The 9,898-nt window shown below is 35.8% G+C and overlaps 1 long non-coding RNA gene across 4 annotated transcripts; it reads right to left on the minus strand.

Moving 5' to 3' along the window:
- Positions 1-1,212: 1,212 nt before the first annotated feature.
- Positions 1,213-5,604, minus strand: LOC130461980 (uncharacterized). 4 transcript variants are annotated; one of them, XR_008922057.1, is made up of 6 exons: positions 5,284-5,604; positions 5,153-5,212; positions 4,460-4,666; positions 2,658-2,803; positions 1,621-1,801; positions 1,213-1,479 (listed from the first exon to the last, which is right to left on the minus strand). It is a non-coding gene; the product is annotated as an uncharacterized lncRNA (long non-coding RNA). The 4 variants fall into 4 exon arrangements; XR_008922056.1 differs by having other exon boundaries at positions 4,460-5,212; XR_008922055.1 differs by having other exon boundaries at positions 5,153-5,604.
- Positions 5,605-9,898: the final 4,294 nt, after the last annotated feature.

Genomic DNA, 9,898 nt, shown 5'->3' on the forward strand with positions numbered 1-9,898 from the left:
CAACCACAACAGCCATTTAAGTTAATTTTTAACAATTCTTTAAACAATTGTAACTAAACAAGTCCAACTCAAAAATTCCACCATAGTTTATTGTAAATAGAACATGAATCTTCACAAATTAAATCTATTTACACATTTACAAAAGCAAGCAGCCCATAACAATAATCAGGTTTAAATTATTTAGAATACAAATGCATAATTAACAATTCAATAATGTTATAACATAGTTGAAAAAGCCATTAAACGAAATACATAAAATAGGAAAGCTCACCTCCCATGGTTTTCTGGTGATAAAATTCGCCACTGCCACTCCTCTTGCTTGCTCGCTACTTGCTAGGGTTGAATGTTAGGGATACTCTGAAGGGAATGGTGGGGTTTTGTTAATTGGGCTTGGTTTGGAAATGGGCTTTATGTATGTTATCATTTGTGTCGGACTGAAATGAACATTGTACTACATCAAAGTCCTAAAATGACATGGTCCTAAAATTGGTACTCATTTTTTTAGTAATGGTAGTTACTTACACTTAAATGGTACTACTTTTTCTATAATGGTAGTTAAAATGGTACTCCTTTTTCAGTAATGGTAGTTACTTACACTAAAATGGTTTTTACTTTTCAAATATGGTATTCCTTGAAACACTAGTAGAAAAAACCCTTGTTGCAGCGGGCTTTTAGACCCCTGTTGCAGCGTACATCGTATGCTGCAACTGGGGGGCCTGCAACAAGTATTGACTTGTTGCAGCGTACAATGTACGCTGCGAAAAGTACTTTTTTGCAGCGTACATTTGCATGTACGCTGCAACAAGTGTGTAAAATTAGGCAAAAATCAAGACTTGTTGCAGCGTACAAAATGATGTACGCTGCAACAGACTGGTTTGTTGCAGCGGGCTTTTATTTGTACGCTGCAACAAACCAGTCTGTTGCAGCGTACAAATAAAAGCCCGCTGCAACAAACCAGTCTGTTGCAGCGTACAAATAAAAGCCCGCTGCAACAAACCAGTCTGTTGCAGCGTACATCATTTTGTACGCTGCAACAAGTCTTGATTTTTGCCTAATTTTACACACTTGTTGCAGCGAACAAGTATATGCCCCCTGCAACAAAGCTGTGCTTTTGGCGGGAAAATTTTAGTTTTATTTATCTATACCTAGGGTGTCTTACACCAAATATAGGAACCTGTCAACAACAATAAATAAAATATCGCAACCTGTAGATCAACAAATATAAAAAATAATAACTGGTGTTTTGTATACATATATATATATCCCAAAACCAAAGTGCACGTACTACATTCAAATATACGTTCCAATTTCAATGTACGCATACATTTTAATGTAAACGATTGTTCTATAACAACTAAACCACCTCGATCAAGCGCGCTCAAGCCAATAGTAAATACTTGCGGGTAAAACACTTAGCCCGTTGCTCACGAACCACATCAATTTCCTCACTAGTATAGGCGCATTCCTCGGAGTGTAGACCTTTACAAAAACAGAAATTTCAACTAAGCATTAGATTAAATTCAAATTAAATATCACACTTTAACATTCAAGCAACTAATAACAATGTCCTAATAGCTATTACAAATAGTGCTTTGAAGTGGTATAGTTAAGAAGAAAAACCTTTATTTAGCAGTGCGTCATTTCAGAAACATAGATGATTTGTTCAACTCCGAAATAAAGCAGTACTTGAGCAGCATCACAAACAAGCTTCTCCTTGCCCCTCTTACAATCATCAAAACATCAGTTCTTCTCCAGGCACAGGAAAAGTGCTAGGCACAGAAACGAATGCTTGCCTTCCATGCTGCATAGAAGTTAATACATTTGGTGATCTACATACATGGAGCGAATATGTTATTCAAACAACCATTAAGAGGGTGATCCCTCTCTCCCTGTCACTTCTTAGGTATAAGGGATATTCATATATGTGGATCTCAACAGCTTCACAAAACATTTGACAGCAAACCTGTTTATAAGATTGAAATTTGGGTCCTATTTTCTGAACAAAATAAGTTACAGACTTACAGGTTGTTATAACTCTTTATAAATACTTAATTCTTGAATTGTCATGTTCCCACAACTCCACCCTAACTAGTGATAAATCCAAACTAATGAGCCACAGAAAACATATACAGATACCTATCACCTATACCCAAGCTAGTTAACATTGTTAAAAACTACTATAAAGTACACAATGTCTATCGAAGCTTCTAATCCTCGCAACGATCACTTGTCAACTAATGATGCAATGTTGGGAAATCAAAAGCTTTGTGGAAGAAGTGACTCAAATAAAGCAAATAGAAGTGGTTCGAGTAAGAATTGGATGATGAGTTGGACCAAATCTACATGTGTGTGTGTGTGTGTGTGGGAGTGGGGGGGGTGGGGTGGGCGGGGAGGGGGGGGGGGGTGAGACCCTGATGGCATTATGACTGGGGTGTAGTTTTCTGGGTCAGTTTTCCCTGCCCAGCAAGAGCATACAAGTTTAGTTTACTGATACAAAACCCTTTCTTCAAACAAAATAAACATACAATGGAATACCTTTACGAAAAGTGCTTGCCTACCATACCTCTATAAAACAATTGCCTAGCTCCTAGTATTTAAAAGTGAATCCAAAAGCACAAAATAACCAAGGCCTGAAGTAAACTCAACCAAGTCCAAACCTTTCAGTAGTATCCAATTTGGATCTTAAATCAGCTATTTCAGCCTCAGCAACAGAGAGACGCCGTTGGCAAGCCGCCTCAGCTTCATTAGCAGCTTTTATCCTCAGCTTCAACTAGTTTAGTGATTTGATTCTAGAAGAGGTAGACTGTGGACAGATACAAGAAGATAGAATAGATCACATAGTAAGTAGAGGCACGGGAAGATATGTCAGACTACATTTACACAAACAAAGAGTTGGAGAAGTGAATTTATCACAACAGAACTAGAGTACAGAGGAATATCAAATCAACAGTTGTCTGATTTTTTTTAACTTTAACAGGAAAAAAAACAGTGGAACGGTTTTATCCATGAAATTCCTTTTAACATAAAAGTTTGTGGCATGAGCCTTAGATGTGCGTAAATAGATTGAAATTAGTATGTCCACCCTCCTCTCATCTCAAACAAAACCCATAAAGGCAAGAGTCCGCAAGACAAATTCTGGGCTTGGCTTGTAACTGAGTCCCTGGCCATCACTCTGGTTCTTCTCTAACTTACACTGAACACCAATTATACTTTTTCCAAAAAAGACTTGCTCCATCATCTGCATCTCTTACATAGTCAAGCGCATTTTTCAATCTCAAAACTGGACTCATTTCAGCTTTTAGTTACAGGGGATGAGGGTCTAAAACTCAAGTCTCTCAAAGGAAAAAACCCGTCAATTTATCAGAGAATATAGGAGACAGCAGCACAAGTATCTAAACCAAAAAGAAAGTGATTGCTAGATACCAGGAAACGTTGTATTCATCTGGGTCTCTACGGTACGCACAATACCAAGCTGCTCAACGTAGTTTCCTAGGACTATCAATGCTCTAGTGGAAGCAATTATAATTTTATAATTCCGGTCACCAATACACCATTGTAACATACTACTAGAAAGACCTATCCTAGAGGTAGCTTCTCGGCATATATTGCATAAGTACTACATAGGAGAGTTGGAAGTGTGGAACCACTGATCAGAGAGTGATTTGAACCCCTCTCGAACATGAAACTGCAGTTCATCTAATACAGTATATAAATAATCAATATCCAGTTTGCAGTGAATCAGTGATCACTACAAGACCTTGAAAAACTGAAAATAATAATACTAGCCAGACTATGGGACTAGTATTATGAAAGCTGAAACTTTGGAAAGGCATAAATACGACAATACCTCAAACGCTAAATCAAAGTGCAGCTAGCTGAAAGGTGGTTCAGATGTTTATGCTAAGACATGTGTTTGGGACGGATAAAAATTAGGAATTGAAAAGACTTTTCGCTCAATCAACAACCCTCGATGTTGTCAGTTACGCTTAAGTTAGGAATGCATATTCACTCAAAGTTAAGAATAAAAGTTGCGTTGGATTGCTTGGCCACTATTTTCAAGCTTCGGTCTACCCCTTAACAACAATATGCTAACATCCACATCTATAACCCACTGCACGAAATCATTTGTATTCATATAATTACTTGAAAGTGGAATAGAACTATTAGATGACCATAAAGAATTCTGCAAGGAATAAAAAATGACAGATAATAGTAAGCCTGGCCTAGCTGAAACATATCAATTTTTGTTTTAACGTATCAAAGTATGGCTGATTTCAAAATATAAACTTGATCAATTGAATTCCCCCGAAGTAAAGCAGAATCCTAACATTTACCCTTATCCTTATATCAGTCAGTCCATGAACAATAACATATACTAGTATTAAAGAACACTTCAATGTGCAGGACCAAGAAGAAAATAAATGCAAACTAAAGATAACAAAGTTTTATCAAAAACTACCTTAAATTTGGCAGGTTCAACTAGTTGAAAAACAACAGTATCTCCTTCCAATTTCAGAACTATGGCAAACCTTTTCCACCCACCACTGAGTCCACGATATTGAGGCAGATAATTGGCTTCGTATTGTTCTCCAGTATCTGTCTCGAGTATTATAACAGTACGGTTTTTTACTGGTATATGCGCCCTTCAAAAGGGTGGAGGAAGTCTCTGTGACTCCACCAAATGAACCAAGTAAGAAAACACCTCAAAATAAGCATATTAATTTCATCAGAATAATATATAGTTTGTCACATTTGGCTAATGAAAAGGCCTAAAACATGAAACATGAAATTACTTAAATTGGATTGCTTTAGATTCAAAAAAGGACTGACATTCAAGAATGGAGGGAGTAGTTTTTCACATTTGCCTAATGAAAGAGCCTAAAACATGATTTGAGGTACTAACCAAGATGAAACCACCAGAAACATTCGATTTTACATCACTTTTACGGTAGTCGGATGTTCAACATTTATCTTTGAGTGAATTTTTCTAGCATGAACAGAATTATATTTCCTTAATCAGGGATTATTACAATATTTTTCTCATCAAGAAAATCAAATTAATTGATATATCTCTGTTTAAATTACATACGAAGATCAAGATTCAAGAATTTGCAAAATTTCATCATTTAAAACAAAAGAAATCATAACCCACCCGAGATAAACGTATGTATTTTCTCCTAATCTTGTCAGCCAACAATTTCTTTGGCTTTCTCTGCAAAAATGAAAAATGAACAAACCCTAATTTTGAAAACGAAAATAAAAAGGGACAGGGGAGAAAGTTACTTGCCGCAGCGAGGATTGACGGAGAACAGGGTTCGCGAACCGGCCGAGCAAAGAAGCTTAGTTTTCCGAGCAGGGAATCACTTCGCCGGTTGTTTTTTCGAGCAGGGAATACCTTTTGCGGGGGTTTTTCGAGCAGGGAACCACCGGTGAGAGGTGAGGAAATTAAATAGACTCTTGCTAGAGTACCACCGGCGACGGGCGAGACCACGCGGCGACGACCACTGGTGAGAACCACCGGCGAGACGCAGGGTAAGCCGAGAGAAGAAGAAGGGAGTAATGAGAGTGGGATATTCGCTGCGAAATTGGTCATGAGGTTTGAGGTAGAAATGTTTGGTCTGAGTTAAAGTTCAGCGAAAAAAATTACAAATATGTTATTGCAGGGGGCTTTTACCATGTACGCTGCAAAATAAAAGGTCTATTGCAGGGGGCTTTTACTATGTACGCTGCAAAAATCTCTTTTGCAGGGGGCAATTAATTTGTACGCTGCAACAACCCTTTAAAGGGTTTGACCCGCGTTGACCGACTGGTTGTTGAAGCGTATTAATACTTGTACGCTGCAACAAGGGGGTTGCAACAGGGGTTTTTTCTACTAGTGAAAGGTCATCCTTGATTTCATAATTTTTGAACATTTATGTTTGATATCATAATTATTATGAACCCTAAAACCCAATTGTAATTGGCATGAATAAATTTCAATATTGTAACCCTAAACCCTAAACCCTAAACCCTTACCATATGTCTAACCCTAAACCCTAAACCCTATACCCTAAACCCTTTCACTCGTAACCGTCAACCATATTTCATTAACCTTACGTCATTAACCATTAACCATTTTCTAATCAATAATGTTATAGAGAATCATTAACCATTTTCGAATGATTAACCATGATTCTTAAGTTTAATGAATCATATATCGAATCATCGAATCAAATCATTTTGTGATTGTGTGATAAATCGAATCATCAAATTGAATCGTTAACCATATGCCAACGATTCTAAAGTCCAACCACAAATCTAGTCATCAATCATAAACATGATTATGTAGTCCGATATATATTATTAACCTTAATCGAATCATCAAATCGAATCATCAAATCGAATCATCAAATCGAATCATATATTAACCATAATCGTTAACCATATATTAACCCTAATCAATCGAATCATCAAATTGATTCGTTAACCGTATTAGAATCATATATTAACCCTAAACATTAACCATATATTAACCCTAATCAATCGAATCATCAAATCGATTCGTTAACCATATTAGAATCATATATTAACCCTAAACGTTAACCATATATTAACCCTAATCAATCGAATCATATATTGAATCATCAAATCGAATTAATAAGGATTTACCATAAACTAAATACCAAATTATTAACCTTAATTTAACTTCTGAAATGCCATGATTCAAAATGGTATTCGTATTGTAAAGAATGGTTGTTATCATTCTTAAATGGTATTCATATTGTAAAGAATGGTTTTCACCCTAAACCCTAAACCCTAAACCCTAAACCATCAACCCTCAACCCTCAACCCTAAACCCTAACCCCTAAACCCTAAACCCTAAACCCTAAACCATCAACCCTAAACCCTATCGAGTCATTAACATGATTATGTAGTCCAATCATATATCGATTCATCAAATCGACTCGTTAACTACATTAGAATCATATATCGAATAATCTTTAGTAGAATCATCATCCTTATTCGAATAAGGATTAACCATAAAACATATATCGAATCATCGACAATATTCGATATAGGATTAACCATAAATCATATATCGAATCATCATCCTTATTCGAATAAGGATTAACCATAAATCATATATCGAATCATTAAATCTAATCATCATTAACCATTTACCTTAGTTCATGGTTGAATCAAATCGTGAATCATCGTTCACCTTATTTGACTCTTAATTTAACTTCATTAACCCTAATTCATCGTAGAATCGAACCATGCATCATAAGTCATCGTATGATAGAATCATTAACCATTATTCCACTCATTATTGTAATTATTAACCCTTATTTCACTCTAAATACCAAATTATTAACCCCAATTTAACTTCTAAACCATTTTCCATGATGCCATGATTCAAAATGGTATTCCTATTGTAAACAATGGTTTTATTATTCCTAAATGGTATTCGTATTTTAAACAATGGTGTTCATTATTCTTAAATGGTTTTGAGGAAATACAGAAAATAGAAATGCTCACCTGCCAAGGTTTTCATTAGTCTAATGGGTTTCCTTATTAAAAATGGTACAAATAGTTCATTAATGGTATTATTTATACTAAAATGGTAGTACATTTTCCTATAATGGTAATCGTAACATTTAATCAACATATATCGAATAATTAACATTGACAATCATTATTAACCATGATTCGTAAGTCGAATTAGTAACCATATACCAATAATTTACCATATAGCACTTGTAATTGGAACGATTGTAAGAATCGAATCAAACCCCTATACCCTAATGACTAACTTAGGATCATTTACCCTAAGTTAATGAGTAACCCTAACCCCTATACCCTAATTGAATTATCATCCTTATTCGAATAAGGAACCATAATTCATAAACCCTAAACCCTTTGAAAGGTCAAACTTTGGAAGGTCAAACCCTAAATCCTAAACCCTAAACCCCAAACCCTATTTGACTCTTAATTTGAATCTTTAACCCTAATTCATCGTAGAATCGAACCATGAATCATAAGTCATCGTATGATATAATCATTAACCATTATTCCACTCATTATTGTAATTATTAACCCTTATTTCACTCAAAATACCAAATTATTAACGTAACCCTAATTTAACTTCTTAACCATTTTCCATGATGCCATGAATCAAAATGGTATTCCTATTGTAAAGAATGGTTGTCATTATTCTTAAATGTTATTCGTATTGTAAAGAGTGGTTTACATTATTCTAAAATGGTTTTGAGGAAATACACAAAATAGAAATATTCTAATGGGATTCCTTATTCAACAATGGTACAAATATTTCATTAATGGTATTATCCATACCAAAATGTTACCAATAATGGCTTACGTAGAATCATCCACTTCAAAATGGTCCATTCGTTAGTCCAATAACCCCATTTGTTAGTGATGGTGCCTCATTTTGTTAAGTAATGGCTAAATGACTATTTCGGAATTTCTAATGGTTTGTGGTAATAGTTAAATGGTAATAGTGAATTCAAAATGGGGTGCACCATATCATGACTAAATTTATTTTGATGTTAAATGATAACAATTAAATATAGTCTAGGACAAAAAACAATAACATCAGTTTCATCCTGCGTTCGAACTCGGATTTTTGTACTAGGATAAAAAACAATAACATCAAATACAAAAACCAAACAAGGTTTGATAACAAAAGTGTCCTCCAAACAAACTACATTCAAATACAAAAACCAACTATTTTCCAGTCATCAAATTCATAGCTTAAGGTTTGATACCTTAAGTTTCACACAAATTCATCAAACCAAATACTAGTTCAAACCCAATTCAAATTCATAAATAAACTACACCAAATTCAACAAACAACCAAATCAGTTTAGCTCATAGCTCATAGCAGCCCCTTTCATCAAGTTTTTGAGACTACACAAACTAATCCATGGCCTTCACCTTTGACCTCAAACCGTCCCCTCTCTTCCAGATCTGCGGTAGAAGTGACTCAAACGATCCTTTCAACTCATTAAACTCAGACATAGCATCGTCAAGCACAAGCGTGGTTCTTGCAATATCCAATTTGCCATGTTATAACATCACCAAACAAGCAGCCATAAGATTCTCCTTTTCCTAACTAACATTAGCTAAAAATCATACCATGTAAGTCAATAAATCACCACACCAAACGTGCTAAGTGTCCGACGTGCATGGACCTTGATACAACTTAGCATGATAGCTCCGCAAGACCGGCTACACCCAGCCATAGTTCACACCACAAAGTTAACAAAATTCTGAAAAAAATATCTAAAGTGGGGAAGAGAAATACTCACTGATCAGTAGGCTCCACTATCTCAATGCGGTCCTTCACCCACGTACTCATAATTCCTGGAGTCCAGCTATTCCCATTGACCTCCAACATAACATCAACTACGTTCACCTACGAAAAAACGAGTGTAACTTACTCCTCCTATTCCATTCAGTCTCGACAAAATAATGAACACACAAAGGGTCAAAATAATGAAATAATTACCAGCTCGGATAAGGCATCGGCATACTTTTCTACGGGGTTTTTATGCATGGAATAAATCAAGCTGATTCGGTTGTGTTCCAGGTCAAAAAAGGCACACCACAGTGGGTGTTTTTTTTGTCCAAAACTGGAACAAAAATCTGTTGCAACTAGTTCATTAGCAAGTGGTAATTAATGAATGGGGTAACAAATGCAGTTATAATTAACAAATGCACTACCAAGCTTATGGACGACGCTGGAATGCCACTAACAATCTTGCCATACTTTCACTAGTAGAAGAAACCCCTGTTGCAGCCCCCTTGTTGCAGCGTACATGTATTAATACGCTTCAATAACCAGTCGGTCAACGTGGGTCAAACCCTTTAAAGGGTTGTTGCAGCGTACAATTTA

This window comes from Spinacia oleracea, chromosome 5 (assembly GCF_020520425.1).
Source record: "Spinacia oleracea cultivar Varoflay chromosome 5, BTI_SOV_V1, whole genome shotgun sequence".
NCBI classification, from domain to species: Eukaryota; Viridiplantae; Streptophyta; class Magnoliopsida; order Caryophyllales; family Amaranthaceae; genus Spinacia; species Spinacia oleracea.